The sequence below is a fragment of the Myotis yumanensis genome, unplaced genomic scaffold (assembly GCF_028538775.1).
Source record: "Myotis yumanensis isolate MYYU_CA2020_CCGP unplaced genomic scaffold, mMyoYum1.0.hap1 SCAF_8, whole genome shotgun sequence".
In the NCBI taxonomy this organism is placed as follows: Eukaryota; Metazoa; Chordata; class Mammalia; order Chiroptera; family Vespertilionidae; genus Myotis; species Myotis yumanensis.
The window spans coordinates 14,583,035-14,599,311 of record NW_027223759.1 but is presented as its reverse complement, the minus strand read 5'-3'; the positions used below and the strand labels follow the sequence as shown (position 1 = coordinate 14,599,311).

At 42.6% G+C, this 16,277-nt stretch overlaps 1 protein-coding gene and 1 long non-coding RNA gene across 7 annotated transcripts in view; one reads left to right on the top strand and one right to left on the bottom strand.

Moving 5' to 3' along the window:
- The window catches only part of PLEKHM3 (pleckstrin homology domain containing M3), a 171,241-nt gene that overhangs the window by 43,650 nt on the left and 111,314 nt on the right, over nt 1-16,277 (top strand). The window lies entirely within an intron of this gene.
- LOC139014970 (uncharacterized) overlaps nt 5,939-16,277 on the bottom strand; it is a 30,511-nt gene continuing 20,172 nt past the window's right edge. Inside the window, exon 3 of the long non-coding RNA XR_011472397.1 lies at nt 5,939-6,274. This is a non-coding gene — a long non-coding RNA (uncharacterized lncRNA). The remainder of the gene's footprint in view (nt 6,275-16,277) is intronic.

The window sequence follows — 16,277 nt, the reverse complement described above, 5'->3', positions numbered from 1 at the left end:
GGTGTAACTCAGTACCCCAAGGATGCTGTAAATTGTGGGGAGATGACCAAAGCCCTCCAGGCAGATAAGTAATAGCTCCTGGTTGTTATTTGTTATATATGCTCAACTAGCTCAACCGGAGCTAAATCCCTAATTTAACTCTGTTACAGCTGCAAAAACAAATCATTTCAAGCCCCTATGAAAGCAAAATATATTAAACAAACAGTATCGACCTTGTTAATACCACATGGCATTTCGTGTGATAAATGAGGGTGTCTTTCTGGCAAAGGCCTGTTTTATGACATTGTTTAGACATAAAGGATGCCTTTACCCTGGTAATACAAGCATCCCTGATAGAAAGTAAGGAGTGGTTAATTATTCATTAAATGGCTGCCAGTCGGGAAGTAGGCAATATTTCTGAGTTGGGCATAGTTACTTATTGGCCTCAGAGTAAATCATGCAGAATAGCAATTCTTAAGAAAATGGGAAATTAAATGTGGGAGCTGATAATGCATGTGAGTTTAGATAAAGAAAGATCTGTAGGTTTTTAAGTGTTAAGAAGGGAAGTTGTATATTATGCTCTTGGAGAAAAAAAAAATGTTCTAATGTAGCCAAAGTCTGTCTTGACTTCCATGTGAAAAATCAGAAGATCCTCTAGCAGCAAAAGTGCCAAGTCTCCGAAGGAAATGAGAGAAAAAAATAGAGTGAAATAGACTTTCCTTGGTATCTCCAATTCCTATCTTTACTGCTGTTTTCAAATTTGTCTTCCACTTGCTAGGAATGGTAGTGAGATGAAAATTTATTTGAGTTAAGGAATAGACAGGTAGCCAATTAGAGGAGAAAAGGACAATGAAGGAAAACTTGGATATGCCCCCCCTCCCCCAAACATATAAACAGCTTAGAACTGTTTAGTCCACTGTTTTCTTCTCACCTTGTAAGGTCTAAGTCATTTTGTTTTTCAGTGTGTTGGATTGCTGTCTTCCAGAGGAGAAAGGTCTAGTTTGTGTGTGTTCATCCTGACTGCCTAAGTTTTATTTCCATATATATACATACACACACACACACACATAAAAGGGTAATATGCTAATTAGACTGGGAGACCTTTCAGGAGACCTTCTGGACGTTCTTCTGGACAAAGCCATGGTGGTGGGGCCGAGGTAGAGGCGGTTAGGGGCCAAGAGGGCAGGACAGTTGTGGGTGATCAGGCCAGGATGGGACAGCAGTTGTGGGTGATCAGGCTGGCAGGGGGCAAGTTGGGGGTGAGCAGGCTGGCAGGTTGGCAGTTGGGTGTGAGCAGGCCAGCAGGGAGGGCAGGTGGGGGCGAGCAGGCCAGCAAGGGGGGGGGGGCAGTTGGGGACAAGCAGGCCAGCAGGGGGGGCAGTTGGGGGTGAGCAGTCTGGCTGGGGGGGAAGTTGGGGGCGAGCAGGCCAGCAGGCAGAGTGGTTAGGGACAATCAGGCAGACAGGCAAGTGAGCGGTTAGGAGCCAGCGGTCCCGGATTGCGAGAAGGATGTCCAACTGCCAGTTTAGGCCCGATCCTCTGAGGAGTCCCAGATTGGAGAGGGTGCAGGCTGGGCTGAGGGACAACCCCCGCCCCATGCACAAATTTCGTGCACCGGGCTCTCTCTCTCTCTCTATATGTGTGTGTGTGTGTGTGTGTGTGTATATATATATATATATATATACACACACACACACACACACATATACGTATATATGTGTGTATATATATATATATATATATATATATTTATTTATTTTATTGATTTCAGAGAGGAAGGGAGAGGGAGAGAGCAATGGAAACATCAATGATGAGAGAGAATCATTGATCAGCTGCCTCCTTCATGCCCCCTACTGGAGCTTGAGCCCGAAACCCCAGCATGTGCCCTTGACCAGAATCAAACCCAGGACCCTTCAGTCTGCAGGCCAATGCTCTATCCACTGAGCCAAACCGGCTAGAGCTATTTCCCCCCAGCCTTGAATATGACCGTGAAGGGCTGCTGATAGTAAAATCTGTAAGTGGAGTTTGGTGGAGGGTTCATTTCAACAAGCATTTATTAAACTCCACAAATGCTCTGCCAGGCATCTTGGCAAATGCAAGTGGGGTGAGGTACAGGCCGTGCTTTTCAAAGACTTATAGAATCCCTTCCATGAGGGTATGAGGGGCTTGAAAGGGGTGAGCAGGAGAATGGGACTGGGAGATAAGGGGTTAAGCTTGTATGGCCATTGGCTTGGAGATCAATACATCCTGCTCTGTTTATGTCAGAGAATCCCTGTGGTAGAGAATTTGAAACCTGAAGAGCTGAAGTGGTGTCTCTCCCACTTCCCTATTTTAAACTTCGTCCTTATATTTCCTGCAGTATTAAACTCGGAAAAATCTGCTTGGCTTTTACTGCCTGTCTATCCAGGATAAAACTTGAACCCCTGTTGTGTGCTCACGCAGTAGGTGCTATGGGAGACATAAGAGAAGCATAGATCGGGGCTGGATCCCAGGACTTCAGAGTCTGGTTGAGGCTGCACAAAGGAAAACGGAGTACTAGACAGGTCAGTTTATGCTGCTTAGCAGCGATTTTCAACCAGTATGTCGCAAGAATTTTTAAAACATGCAATACCTGACCTCCTTTCCCTTAGGTTGTGAAATAAAAAAAATGACAACAGCCAACACAACAATAGCCATCCAGTGTGAATGAATCAAAATTATACCAATTTTTTCTAGTTAGATTAGGTGTGCCACAGAATTTTAGTAATTAGTTTGTGTGCCATGAGATGAAAATGGTTGAAAATTGCTGCTATATAGCACTTAGTTTTCAAAAAAGCAAAAACCTCAAGACAGAGAAACTTGGGTTATCAGAAATTACAGTTATATAATTTTGTGAATGATCGGCTGCTTTACCCAAGGATTGTTGACTAATGGATCCCTTTCAGCCTAGAAGGCTGTCGTGAAAGGTGCATGATAATAGTGAGAAGCAGCATAACTTAGTAATTAAGATCAAGGACTTTGGAATCAGACTGGCTGGGTTTCCAGATCTGCTGCTCACTAACTGTGTGACCCTGGGTAAATTACTTAACCTCTCTGTATCTCTGTTTTTAAATCTCACATGTGAGAAAAGAATCACATCTACTTCATAAGTTTCTAGTGAGAATAAAATGAGTTAACAGGGCTTGGAACTGTGCCTGGCACATAATAAGTGCTATATAAGGGTTAGCTATTTTTATTATTTGCCCAGATAGGACAATAATTACCTCGATAAAGATATCAGTGGCATACTTATCAAATTTGTAGCGTTACCAAAACTAGGTTGGACAAATAATGTGCTTAATGACAGAATCCAGATTCTGAAACATAAGCAAGAGGAATGAACCAAACAAGATGTGATTTAGTAGGGATAAACAGACACTCCTATACTTATATTCAGAAAATTAACTGCAAAGATATAAGGTAGAGGACACTCCATCTAACAGCAGCTTGTGTGGGCAAACAAACGAGGCAACAGGAAGCCAAAATCTGTGCTGCTGTGGTTACATCAAAAGCATGCACAGCAGGTCTATTGGTAGAGACCACATTCTCATTGTGTTCTCCATGGGCAGACCTGGACATTTCAGTTATGAATGCTGCCCCTGTAGAACAGACAACCACATCTGTTGACATGTGATAGGATAGTGAAGGCACTAAATAACATGCCATACAAATATGACCTAGACTAGGGAGAGAATAAGTGTTGTCTCCGCTTAGAAAATAGGCTTTCTCTGTGTCATTTCTTTGGACAAAGGTAATAGAAATGTCCAGAGTGGAATGGATTTTTCTTAAGATTTGATGGTCATGGGTGAAAACGAGTAGAGTGGCAAGAGCTCTGGCCAATGAGACTGGAAGACCTCGAGTTTTGACCTCAAGGCAAGTCACTTAACCTGTCTGAGCTAGTTTTCTCATCTGCAAGATGACAGATTTATTAATTCAGCCCTTCTGAAAATGTTTATTGGAGCCCTACTATGTTCTAAGCACTGTACTTGATGCACAGTGAACAAGATAATCCCATTATGTGTCTTCACGGAAATTGGAAGCCAGACAAACAAGTAATTATAGCACACAGTTGAACTTGAAGGTTTGTGAGTTGTCTTCCAATACTTCCATCTCTCTAGGATATTTTAGAGGGAATGGCCTTCCTTGTATTATATGGTCCCTTTTATCTCTCATTCAATGAATCTTTAATGTCTACAGAAGATTAGAGAGAATTAGATGAATGTGGTCCTCCATTTAAACCTCATTTAATAAGTAATACCTTTTTTTCCTTGGGGAAGAGATTTTAAACCTGTAGAAATATCACTTGAGTAAGAAGACTGGAGACAAATATTTTTCCTTGCTCTGATGTCTATCATTGGATAAATTACTTTGCTTTTTACCCCCCCCCCTTTTCCCCCAGTTTTGTTTCTAGGTTCAGAAAATCATTTTAAATAAAAATGAATGTATATTAAGAATATAAATATACACTGAAATAATGTGATTTAATGGAAGAAGAAGAATGTTATATAATTTAGGTTGAACTATTTCACATTCTAAAATTCAGAGAGATTTGATCACTTTATATAAGTAGGCCCTTTGATTTTATAGGACATAAATTTGCTTTTTTGATTTATTCCTGGTATTCTCATCATAGAAGTCACATGTTGGTCTTTGATATGTTTCAGAAGAATAAAATCATTTTGAATTTCAGAAGATATGGATCTTTTGATAGACCTTCCTGAACTTCATAGGCCATAACTGTGCTATCATTTTTTTTTTTTTAAGCTGTTCATTTCTCTCAGTCTTTGTTGCTATACTTTGGTCTGGAAAGTTCTTGTCTCTTTTTGTAGCTTCCTTTATGGTTAACATAGTTCTCATCATGTGTTCATTTCCGGCTAAACTTCTAAAGGAAGTGTTAATGTACTATTGGACTCTACATTGAGTTAAAAGTTTCTATCTATTGACCTTTCATTAGGAGAGAAATTGATCTAGGTGCGGTTTTAGAATAGATTGGGGTATCTTATCTGGGGGTATGTCAATATTCTCCTTAATTTCCTTGAAAAACTGAGCTTTCACAGGCTCCTCTAAGAGTAAGAGCTACTTGAGAGGTTTTCTAAAATCCATTTCTGTCTAAAAGCAGAAACATACTTAAGTAAAAACTTGCAATTTTTAAATACAGCTCTAAATAAGAAATTCTAATAATATAGTGATACCATTTTACTTCTCACATTACTATTTTCTTTTTTAAAATTTTATCAAATATCTTTATTAATTTTTTAATCTCTATTGTCGAAAGTATTATATATGTCTCCCCTTTTCCCCCCATTGACCTCTTGTAGCCCGCCCCTACCTCCTCCCCACCCCCGCCCCGCCTTCATCATCCTATTGTCTGTGTCCATGGGTTATGCATATATGCATACAAGTTCTTTGGTTGATCTCTTTCCGCCCACCCACCCTCCGCATTACTATTTTCTTCCAATCATTCATTCATTCAACAAACATGTAGTCCCAGAAATTTAGGTGTTGGGGTAAACTAAAAGTTAATTTTAGCAGTAGAAAATATGACTCTATACTGGTCTTTATACTTAAAATATGTTAACATAGAAAATGTTTTAATTAAATCACAATCAAAAACAGAGCATGAAACTTCTTTACACGTTTTAGATAAAAAATGGAGCCGGCCTGCAAAGCACTGAACTGAGATGAGGGGAGACGAGCAACCTTCTGGGTATAGTTTTGTATTATGCTTTGTTGAAGACTTTTGGGTGTGGAAAATCCTTTACACTCTTAAAGACTTCCTTCCAAACCTCCCTTGACTACCATGCCCCCCACCTAACTCTAATCCCCTAGGTAGAATTGAGCATTCCTCTTGCACGACCCCACCCCCTCCACTCTCCTGGACTCTTGTCCTGGGCCTATAACTTTCGTCTGACTTTTGAGAGCAGGACCCAGCACTGTTCAAAGTGTGGCCAGAGCACCATTTGTATCAGTTTCATGAGGGTGATGTGGGGAGCATTGGTTGGACTCTTCCCTGTTGAAGTCAGGATCTCTGGGATCGGGCCTAGAGATTTTAACAAACTTTCCAGTTGATTTGATTGCATACAAAGTTTGAGAAGCCACCAGCTCTCTCATAGAATGTTCTTAGTGAATGAACCAAGTCATTCTTCAGTTTTCTCTGGGTTATTAAGCACACTTCCTTCAATTGTTTCTTCAACATATGTCCAACGTTTGCTGATAATCTCCAGGTTTCCATGTCTTCCTTATATTCTGGAAACTGCAATGATGTTCTCATAGGGTTCTACCCAGCGGTGAATACAAACGAAAGAAGAGATTAGTTCAAGATGTTACCCACATTCTAGCTTCCTTTTTAATACATCCTAATATTCCGCCTAATTTTATTTTATACTTGATAAGCATACTTAGCATTTGAATTTTAAAAATATATTTTTATTGATTTCAGAGAGGAAGGGAGGGTGAGAGAGAGATAGACACATCAATGATGAGAGAGAATCATTGATCAGCTGCCTCCTGCACGCCCCCTCCTGGGGATCGAGCCCGCAACCCCGGCATATGCCCTTGACTGGAATCACACCCGCGACCCTTCAGTCCGCAGGCCGACGCTCTATCCACTGAGCCAAGCCGGCTAGGGCAGCGTTTGAATTTTGAGATAGCCTTGACCCCTCTCACTCTCTTTGCTACCAGTTGGGTCGTCTTTCACCAACACAACTACAGTGGTCTTCTAACCAGTCTTCTGCTGCCAGTCTAACCTTCCCAAGTCTTGTCTTAACTGCAGAGCATGTGATCTTATTAAAATTCAGATGGACCCTCTTTCCAGTCCTTAAGCAGGTCCCCACATCTTGCAAGATGAGCATCCTTACAGTTACCCCGAATGATTTGACTCCTGTCCCCTTCTCACATTCAACTCTTGCCCTCTAGTCACTCTCTCGCTCATTCATTTCCAGTCAGCCACTGGGGTGTGCCTTCCAGGTTTCTAGTGGTCTCTTCTTGGGTCTTCCTGGGACCAAGCAGCTCAGAAGCAACCAAGAAACTGGCTGGCTCTGGGCTGCCCGCCTTGGCTGCAGCTCCCAGAGCCCCCGCACTGGGGGTGGGATAATGTGCACATCGGTGACTTTATGATCCCCACTCGCAAATCTTGGCTTGAAATAGCGAGCATTTTCTTTTCTAAAGGATATTATAAAGGTGACCAACAAAATGAATTTTATGTATTAGCTTTCACGGAAAATGGTTCAGTGTGTGCTATACACCACTTCTAGAAGGGAACTAGGATTCCAAAGCTAAAGACATGCAGGCTTGTATCAATTTTAAAAGATTGAAAATCACATTCTTTTCTTTCCCCCCAGCCTTATTGAGTTATCACTGTCAGATAACATTGTGTATCTCTAAGGTGTACAGTGTTATATACGTATATATTGTGAGGTGATTGCCATGTTAAAGTTGGCTAAGACATCACCTCACGTAGTGAACATTTTTTTTGGTTTTTGTGAGAATAAGATTTATTCTATTATCAACTGTCAAATATACAATACAGTATTGTTAACTGCAGTCATCATGCTGTACATTAGATCCCCAGCTATACTGAGATATAACTGATGTAACATTGTGTATGTTTAAGGTGTACAGTGTGATGCTTTGCTAAGCATAGATTCTGCAAAATGAAAACCACAATAAGGTTAGTTAACACACCCGTCACTTCACTTAGTTGTGTGTGTGTGTGTGTGTGTGTGTGTGTGTGGTGAGAATTTTTAAGATCTACCGTCTCAGAAACTTTCAAGTATAAAATACAATATTGTTGACTATAGTCACCATGCTAAAAATCACATTCTAGCCAGTTATGTGCCAAGGTTGTGTCCTGCTCATTTGTTTCAGTAAAGTAAATCAGGGGAGCTGAACCAAAGGCCTTGCTGAAAGTCACCAGCCCTTACCTTTGACAGAGGATAGACTTAGTTGGAAAGTCTTGGTCTCTTTCTCCATCTTTACCAATAAAGATGCTCTTTCCAGCCCCCAGACTTTAGACCAGACAGAATAGTAGTCACACATGACTTGGTGGCTGGGAAGCACCCACGCTCAGTGGGATAAGTAATACATTAGGAGTACAAGCTCGGTCTTCCGTTTATAGCCCTGCCTCTGGTTGATTATACAGCCTCGAGCCAGCCTTTTCACAGTCTTGCGGGTCAGCATCTTCGACACTATAACTTGAGGGAAGATGAAGCTGCCTTGATTATGTACCATTCAAATGTTACAAAGTACCGGCCAAACCAAAAGTGCCCAATCTTAATTTAGTAATATTGTACATCACTGCATCCCCTCCCCACCCCCACCACTGAAAATATGAGAGGTTCCCCACACGATTTCTTAGATGATCAGAAGTCTAATTGTGGTCTAACAATTGATGGGAAACCTTGAGGAAAACTATGTGTCTCACCCATGGTAGGATGAGGAATTTTAACTGAGTGGAAGGTGCCTCATAATGCAGAGGGTTGTCCTGGCATCCTCCTGAGCCCAGCTCCCCGGGACAATCCTCATCTCAGGGATCTTCACCCACTGACACCCATGTTCTGGTTGCCTGATTGCCTTCCCCTTACTTCCCCACGGGTTATTGGGTGCTGTCTGTGTGAGCCATCATCCTCCCAGGGGCTTTGCAGGGTTAAAAATCCTACCTCTTCATTCTGCTCCCAGGGGTCAGGAAGATGGAGACCATGATAGCCACGTGCATTGTTTATGGATCACATACTAGACCCTTACATTTGATAGGCTTACTCACAGCTGGAGCCAGTCCCCAAGGCCCTGCCTCCTGCAGGCTAGGCTGAGCAGGCCAGGTCCTTCGACACTCACCAGTCAGATACCTTATTTTTCCATTTGTGAGGAAGGCTGGATATGCCATGGGAGAGAAGCTGGGGATATATTACTCTAGAAGAGTAGCAATGAGGACCAGGAAATAAGGGTGTCCCACCTACCACTTCTAAATCTCCTGATATAAGCAGCCTATCTTCAAATACTAAATATATGGTTAAAAGATTACCTTTGGAAGTGATCACAGACCTGTGTGGGTTTTTTGTGGGTTTTTTTTAATCCTCACCCAAGGATTTTTTTTTGTCATTGATTTTCAGATAGAGTAGAAGGGAGGGAGGTAGAAGGGGGGAAAGAGAGAGAGAGGGAGAAACATCGACATGAGAGATACACATCGGTTGGTTGCCTCTCGTACACTCCCTGAATGGGGTCAAACCCGAAACTGAGGTACATGCCCTTGACCGGGAATCGGACTCTGGACCACAGGGTCGTGCTGTAACCACTGAACAACCCAGCCAAGGCCAAACATGTGTTTTTAGAGAGACAGAAAAGCGTGGAAAGCAGGCCAAAGAAGGCATAAAGGAAAAGAAAAAGGAATACAGTGGACCAAGGCAGTCCTCAAGTCTTCTAGAACACGAAGAATTCAGTTTAGGGTGAAAATGAAGAAATTCAAGCGTGGATTTGAAGGAAGCTGATGAAAGTGGTCTTTTCACTTTGAGACTATTTCTAGCACTATTCACATCCACTCTCATGACTTTAATTTTATGAAATTGTTGTCATTACTAAAATAGCTCAAGGAGAAATTACTCTAAGAGATGCTGCCATGGAGGTTTTAGCAAAGAGGAAAGGTTGTGTTTTAAAGATACTGCCAAGTTCAAAGAGATAAGACTCTCACAAAATAGCAGGGGAGAGAAACAAGCATCAAGAATGGGGAGTGACGTGAGAGAGAAGTGGTGGGACAGTGTATGTGGCAGAAACTCCAGCTGGAAGAGGCTGATGTATGTAGGGATGTCTGTGTACTGCAGGCTGGAAGGAGACAGTAAGGAAAGACAGGTTGCTTTTCAGGTAAACCAGAAAGTTAATCTGAATTTCCCAAGCAATACGCGGTCATTGACTTTTGAAGCAATCGGGATAGAGCTGTAACGAGGGAATCGCTAACGAGTTAGTGCTAGCTTAATACAATGTGAAATGCCAGGGAAAATCAGTGTAGCAAGAACGTAATTTGGGCAGACAGACAATGGATTCTCTGTGAGAAAAAAAGGGTTCAGAGCAGGGCTGGGACTCGGCTGAGGGCACAAAATTTAAGGGGATGCCAAAAGCCCTCAGTCATCAAGATAAGTCATATTTTAATGTAACGGTATTGAACAATCAAAAATAATACCAAAAAATCCATGAAGAACAAAATACAAAATTTTAAATAGAGACAGGACAGTAGGGCTGATATTTCCTGTGGCCTCAGGCTCTGATACGGTTCAGAGGAACATCCCGTAAGAGTTTGTGTAGTAAGACAACTTCCCCCAAAGCTCTCAGTGTAAGTTCCAAGTAGCCCGGCCCAGCATCTGCCTCGTTACAAGGATGGCGAGGCTGACCTCCCATTGCTGTCCGGGACTGCAGGGCTCCCACGTTTAAGGTAGAACTGACAGAGCAGGGGGTAAGTGGTGATAGAGGAGCGTTAGTCCCACCACTGGCTGCTTTCATGTCTCAAATAATCAGCTTAGCTTGGCCTCTTCTGACTCTGCAGTTGTTTTTCAAATAAGAGTTATTCGTAGGCAAGTGTTTCACCAGAAGGATTAACTCGTGAAGGGAAGAGCCTCGAGCTGGGAGCTGTGTTACTGCGGGTAGTCTAGTGGGCGGTGCCTCCCTTGGATGGCACCTCTTTGCTCCAACCTGGCAGCATGACTGGTTTCTGTAGATAAGGAGGTAGAGCTGGTGAAAGGGTGTTTTCTGCTCCCCGTAGTAGATGGCATATCCCTCGCTTGTGGAGAACAGTGACTAGGTAATCACTTACCTTGCTCACTCGCCTTTGTACTGTCTCGGGGTTTTCCAGCAGTGGCACTGTTGGCATTTTGTACCAGATAATTCTTTGTTGTGGGAGGCTGCCTATGAATTGAGGGATGTTTGGAAACATCGCTGGTCTCTACCCATTCGGTGCCAGTAGCTACCCTGACTCACCCCTTTGTGGAAACCAAAGATGTCTTTCGATGTTGCAGATGTCCCCTGTTGGGACAGAAGTCTCCTCTGGTGGTGGCACTGTGCTGCCAAGAAACAAGAGCTACTAACTCTATCTTCGCTTCCTCGCGCTGCTCTCCCTCACTTCTGTAGAAGTAATAGTGTCTCCTTACTGAAATGCATGTTGATTATTTCAGACCATCTCATGGCTCATAATAAGACCTCAGCATCGTCACGGGTAGCTTTAAGTAAAAGTAGTAGGTTATAGAAATGGAACCCTCACCCACCATCATTCAGTGTAAATCTATGAGATGCTTTCAGTCACAAGTAACAGGAAATCGAATTCAAACTGATTTGTACAATAAAAGGGAATTGTTTTCCATCGGTGGAGCTTTAGGCATCAGTTGATCTACTAGCTCAAATTTTTGAACTCTATTTTTTTAAAATAGTGTTTCAAACAAACGATATTTTCTCCTCCAAAGCTCTCTTCTGACTGATAGATTTCTCACGTAATAGTCGTAAGCTCAGCACATCCTGGGTATTTTTGAGGAGCCCCTTGCCATGCTCTTCCCTCTAGTCAGCTGCCAAATGGTTTGCATTTGCTCTCCATAGTATTTCCTCCTTTCCCCCCTGGGGGCTCCCCTGCGCCCTGCTTACTCAAGCTCAGACTGGTGCACTAACTTACCAACTGTCCCTGCTTCCAGTGACTTCTTGCCAGTTAATCTTTCCAAAGCTGAGGTTGCTGTTCTGCTTCAAACCACCCTAGCTGGTCCTGTATCTTATTGATTAGTTCGGACTCCTTCCCGTGAGCATCCAGGATCCTTAGGTTCTAGCCTCAGTTCATCCTTCAAAGCTCTCCCCACATCCCTGTGGCTACAGTGAGCTTCAGACAACTGGCAAAGTCAGTGTTTTCCAAGCGGGCTCCCATTTTTCTGACTTGAACTTTCATTTGTCAAAATCTTTTTTCTTTAAAGCCCAGCTGGAATGTCCCTGTGTCCACACAGCCGTCCTCATCCTCTATCTCCACAATTGGACGGACTGCTTTCTCCTTTGCGCCTCTCTTATCTTCTGCTTCCCACCTTATAGAGTTGTATTCTTTCCTCCCCGCCCCCACCTTCATATTCAGAGATGATGCTACTGCTTGTGAGGTCCAAGGCTGAATCACTAATGAACTAAATTATGTATTTTTGTATAGTTGATTCATATTTTCTGTGTTTGTCATCCACAGCAGACAATTTTTCTAATATCTCCCACAAGGAGATAGCCACGTGGAAATTCACATATTAGTTCACTGTGTTGCTCACAAAGTGCCACACACCAGCCTGTTCAGTGAGGCCCTGCCTTTTTTGCCAGATGAATGCGTTTATAACCTTCTGCCTCAGTTTCTTCATTTGTAAAAAGGGGATAATACCCACCTCATAGAATTGGAGAGAAGTGTGTGTGTGTGTGTGTGTGTGTGTGTGTGTGAAGTGTGCATAACGCTGCCTGGCATATAGTATGCACTATGTAGAAATTTATTTGTCCCTTTCCCTGTTTGTAATTTCCATTTTAAATTGTGTTCCATTTTCTTGAAAGTCTTTGGGGAAAGAGCAGATGGGGACAGAAGTTAATGAGAAAGTCTGAGAGGGAAACAAGTATGAAAAAAATACTAAATTTAGACTGATTTAAATATACTAGGTGGTGAATTTGTAGCATTTCATCATTAAACTTTTCTTATCTTACCCTACTATAAATACCGGTATTGAAGCATCTAATCGTAAGAAAAATGGAAAGTAACTAAACAACTCAAATTATTTCTTTGGAAGTGAAAATATGTGTCACAGATTGTTATATTTATAAATCAAAGAAGGTAGCTATTTAGTACGTAGAAAAGCAGTCAGAGTCTCTAGAGCAGTGAACATATTTACTTACTTCCCTTAGCAAAAATCAAGATTTATTGCCTTTCAAGATAAATTTTGACTAAATATTGACTTTAGGTTCTCAATCATTGTTTACCTGAAAGACTAATAAATCTTGACACTTCTCAACTTGAGTTGGAGTCTACTTGGTATTTATTAATTTATTTAATAAGATTTATAATCTTAACATTCCATGAGCTTGAATAAACAAACATTATAGAGTTTAGCAAGAGTAGAAAGTCTTTAGTTTATATTTTCTTCCTTTTTTTTTTTCTTTTTTGCTGCAAAAAAAGCTTTATTGTTTTCAGTTGGTCCACGGCTTGAGAGAGGGCTCCAGGGTGGTAAACACTGCCTAGTGGCTGCAGGGGGCAGGAGCTCTGACACCAAGGGGGTGCAGAGGGGCCCCTCCAAGCCTACTAGGCTCCGGAGGCTCCTAGTCCTGCTTGAGGGTGAGCCTTCCTAAGAGAGATTCACCCAGCCCAGCCTGCACAGGTTAGTCAGATGCTCACCCATCTTCCTGATGAGTTTCTCCTCCTCATCTAGGAAGTGACTCTCCGGGAAGTCACAGAGATGGAGGTCAGTGTGGGCAGTACCCCGGTGCACACGTCCCAAAACACTAGGCTCAGTTTTTCTCCAGGGCCATGACGGCTTCATGGCGCTCATGGCTCTACCCCACTCATCTTGGGACGGCTTCTGCATGTCCTGGAAAAGGATGCGGCCACCGTTTTGCATTTTTATGAGAAGCTGGGTGCTTTTGTGCTTCTCCTTGACCAACTCACAGATGTGGCCCATGCCCCCCAGAGCCACATGGTGGAAATACAAACCCAGAGAGAGGTAGGCATAGGAGGCCCATAGATGCAGGTTGACCAGGTGGTTGGTGGTGGCCTCCACTTGGGTGGAATAATTCTGCTAAATCTGGGAGCTAATGGTTGTTTGACAATAAGGAGCTAACCACGAAAGTCTGTGCCGGATGGTCCTGGAGAGAGAGGATGGCTGACAAGATGGTTTACAGTGGTTCTCAACCTTCTGGCCCTTTAAATACAGTTTCTCATGTTGTGACCCAACCATAAAATTATTTTCGTTGCTACTTCCTAACTGTAATGTTGCTACTGTTATGAATCGTAATGTAAATATCTGACATGCAGGATGGTCTTAGGCGACCCCTGTGAAAGGGTCGTTTGACCGCCAAAGGGGTCATGACCCACAGGTTGAGAACCGCTAGTTTTGGAGGTGGGGACTGGAAAGGAGTTTGGAGGGTGGAAGAAGGGGGACTCCCCAGGTCTGTTCTTTCCAAACACTGTTGAAACAAGAGACAGGTTTAGGGCACCCCTGACAGGCTGCCTTGTAATTTCAATCAGCAGCAATTACATAGCATGTGATTTTCACTTCACTTCTTATTTAAACATAGTACATTTAAATAGTCACTGCTAAAAAACCACACACACCTACTTTAGACTTGTAGAATACTTCTAAATTTTAAACCAGTTGTTATTCAGATTGGATTTTTACAAGTATCTTTTTTTGGTTGCCTTAGTTCTGCAAGTAAAATCAAGTAACACATGATTAGGCTTTTAGATGGCTTCTGTCCTGATCAGTTGCTGTCTGTTGGTCTCAGCCTCAGTCTGTTTCTCTAGATATAATGTGGATTGAACACTCATTGTGTCCAGGGGCAGCGCTAATAGGTTACAGGTATAACATGCGCCATATTGCTGTGTGGAAATGAAAACCCTTTAGTCAGGTGCTTCCATTTTGTCCAACAGGAGTTACTTCTCATATTCTTGAGGACAGAGCTGTCCTGGCAACCGCTACAGCCCATTCTACAAGTGCCAACAAGTTATCCTAGGTGTGCGTCGGCCACAGTGGGAAGTGTCCTTCAAGTGCTTTATTTATGCTTCTTACATATCAGCCCCTTGTCTGTACAGCCCAACTTTTTGAGTCAAAGTTTTGGCTAATAATAAGTGACAATTTTTTTTTACACTCTCTCACTGTTATAAAGGCCATTTATAGACAAACATAAAATGAAGCCCATCAGAAAAGGGTTATTTTTCTGATGGACAGAAATGAACTTTAGTATAGCTTTGGGGAGAACCAGTCAGTGCATTTCAAGATTGTGCTCTGCTTTATTGTGCTTCACAGATGTTGAGTTTTTTAATAATTCAAGGCAAGACCTTATACCAGTAAAGCGATTACTACTCTCTTCATTGCAGTACTGTATTTATTGGGGTGGTCTGGAACCAAACCCACAATATTTCCAAGGTATGCCTATATGTGTATTCCCTTCCAGCCATGAATTTTCATCCCCTGGGAAGAGAATTCACTATCAAAAGACTTAAAACCTTATGGAGAAATAGTTTTGAGATACTGCAGTTTAAAGTGAGCCCAGAAAGTAAAAAAAAAAAAAAAAAAAGGGACTACCAGTAGTCTGCCACACTACAGAGTGGGCAAAAGTGGGTGTACAGTTGTGAGTACATGAAATGTATTATTTTTTATTAACTAGAGGCCCAGTGCACGAAATTCATGCACTCTGGGCGGGGGTGCGGTTCCTCAGCCCAGCCTATGCCCTCTCGCAGTCCAGGAGCCCTCAGGGGATGTCCGACTGCTGCAGAGGTGGGAGAGACTCCCACCACCACCACTGCACTCGCCAGCTGTGAGCCCGGCTTCTGGCTTAGCAGCCCTTCCCTTGTGGGAGCGCACTGATCACCAGGGGGAAGCTCCTGTGTTGAGCATCTGCCCCCTGGTTGTCAGTGCTCATCATAGTGACCGGTCACTCTGCCGTTCAGTCGATTTGCATATTAGCCTCTTATTATATAGGATTATTGTATTATTTATTTGTATTAATTCCATATGAACAACTGTAAGCCTACTTTTGCTCATGCCTATATTCACATTAGCAATCTAAACAGTACACATGGGTTTTTCTTGATTTCCCCTTTTGTTCCTTTAGTTTCACTTGCGATGCTTGTGGGTGCTATTTGCTTTGGGACAGACAAAATGCATACTCAGAGGCATTTGTTTTCGTGTGCCTGATTCTCCATCCAAATATTTCATGTTGTAATTGATTTAATGACTAAGGAGGTGCCTCCTACTTTGTGGCTCACTCACCACCTCGTCCCACAGACGAGTAACTTAGCCATTTGATATGGGAAAGTTTTAGATCACTTATAGTAGTCCCCCCTCACCCACAGTTCTGCTTTCTGGGGTTTCCGTTATTCATGGTCAACCTTGGAAAGAAAATATTAAATGGAAAATTTCGGAAATAAACAATTCATAAGTTTTAAATCGCATGCCGTTCTTAGTAGCCTAATGAAATTTCACACCATCCTGCTCCGTCCCACCAGGGACATGAGTCATCCCTTTGTCCAGTGGATCCCTCCCCCCCAGGAGTCACTTAAGTAGCCGCCTGGTTTATCATATCAACTGTTGAGG